Consider the following 2,500-nt stretch of genomic DNA (forward strand, 5'->3'; position numbering starts at 1 on the left):
GCATGTATGTATATGTGTGTGTGTGTGTGTGTGTGTGTGTGTGTGTGTGTGTGTGTGTACACACAAACATACAAGACATTGGTTTTCCACCGCCTCCTAAACATGGTCGTTCACACCGAAGACATATAGATATATAGACAGATAGACAAAGAGAACGAACAGGATAGTCACAAAATGACATCCCCGACAACCCAGCTGTTATTAACCCAAACTAAGACAAAGCCTACCCCCCCCCCCCCTTTCCAATCCCTTCCCCCTTTTTCAACACGCTTCGCCTCCACGCTGAAAGGCCCACTCTTCCGCCACTTCTCGAGGAGTTCTTAACATAAACATGTCTGTTCCTTCAAACTCTCCGCCGGCACAAACTTCCGCCGAAAATCTATTCAACTCAGTGTCGTGTCGGAAGGTCTCGATGCCCGCCTCGTAAAGTTTGGAGCAGGAAATCGATTTCGCGCTGAGGGAGCTCAGAGGATTATCGTGTGAGTCTCAGGGATGGAAAAGGGATGTAATTATTTTTTCTTTCTTTCTTTATATATATATATATATATATATATTCTATTTATCTGTTGTTTTAGTTAAATGAGGCTCAAATGAGATCTGAAGTATTGAAGTATTATATTGAAGCTGGAGTTTCAGAGAGAAAATAAGGTGTAATGATCGTATTTATCTATCTATCTATCTATTAATCTATCTAATTATTTCCCTTTAGTTCCCTAGTTTGGATCAAGGAATTGGTTGCACGCAAAGACACCTGAGAGAAATTTATGGTGAGGTCGATGAAGGAACCTGAGGATACGTGTAATGATTAAACTTTTTTATTTATTTATTTATTTATTTTTCACTTATTCCCTTATAGTTCATAGTTTAAGCTAAGAAATCGGTTACACACTGAGAGGCCTGAAAGTTGAACTTGGAGTCTAAACACTAAAGAAAAAGAAAGTGTCTACTAATTGTAATATTTATGTGTTCATCTGTTTATTTATCTGTTCAGAATTTGGGCGAGAAAAGTGATGACTCGCTGAAAGAACTGAAGTATACGTAATAACCGAACTAATCTTTTGTTTATTTATGTATGTATTTATGTGTTTATTTACCTGTATATGTATTTATTTATTTACCTATATATGTATTCATTCATTAACCTATCTAGTTTGTTTGTTTCCCTATTTATGTATTTATTTACTTACCTATCTAGTTTGTTTCTTTGTTTATATTTATGTTTGTTTATATTTATGTATTTATGTATTTATTTACCTATCTAGTTTGTTTGTTTATAATTGTTTGTTTATAAATGAGAAGAGGTCTGTCAAAGGAGAGAATTATTTTAGAATCTCCGAACAAAAAATATGTGTAATAAATGCATAACTCCGTTATTCAGTGATAGATTTATCGGCTTCTCTCTATATTCCACAATTTATTTATTTATTCGAATATTAATTTCATCCGTTCATATATTATATTACTCATTTCCTATTATTCATTTCCTATTTATTAATTTGCCTATTTGTTAATTTGCCTATTTATTTATGAACTCTAATTCTCCTAATGCGGTAGCCAGAATCATAGACGAAATATCAAAATGATGCGGCCTGATCTTGAATGGCTAATACCACGTAACAACAACTGTCCTTGTGTTAAAATACTACTAGTGGTTGTCAAGGTTCTTAGTGTTCATTCATTGATGTCATTCATTATTTAATCTTTATCATTACTCATTAACGTTATCTGATAGCCATTAAATACGTTAATTCAATCATTCATTTATCATGTCCCAATGTGTTATCCTTCCTTTATAAAGTACTTTCATTATTTTATTGTAATCCTTTTTATAGTAATTTATTATTAAGATTTGGAAAATACATAGTCAATTAATTATCACTTTTATTACTACCTTCACCACTATACAATAAAGAAAAATACAAAAACACAAGACAAACCTACCTATGCGATATAATATTAAAATATATAATATCGCCCTAATCCCTAGCAAAGAAAGTACAAACCCGTAATTGGCAGAGACATCTTGCCCAGGCCTACGGCAGTGGAGGAGTGGCCGAGGCAAGACCCCCCACGAGCTCAAGGCAGTGAGCAAGACGGTGGGGGTGGGGGGGGGGGGCGACGAACGCTACTGCAGGAACTGCCTCGTTACCTTACCCAACAATAGCATTTTTAATAATTATGTGAATTACATTATTGTAATATTACATCTCTTAATATTATTACTGCTACTAGCATAATACAAATAATAATAATAATGATAATCTTGATGATAATAACAATTATATTAATAATAATGATAATAATAATAATAATGATAAAAATAGTTATAATTATCATAATAACAGAAGTAATTAAAAGTAATGTTATTAACTTTAGCAATCATAATAATAATAACAATAATAATAATAATAATAATAATAATAATAATGACAACAATAGTAATAAATATAATAATAATAATAATTATAATAATAATGATAATACTGAGAGTAATAATGAT

The sequence above is a fragment of the Penaeus chinensis genome, chromosome 3 (assembly GCF_019202785.1).
Source record: "Penaeus chinensis breed Huanghai No. 1 chromosome 3, ASM1920278v2, whole genome shotgun sequence".
Taxonomy (NCBI): Eukaryota; Metazoa; Arthropoda; class Malacostraca; order Decapoda; family Penaeidae; genus Penaeus; species Penaeus chinensis.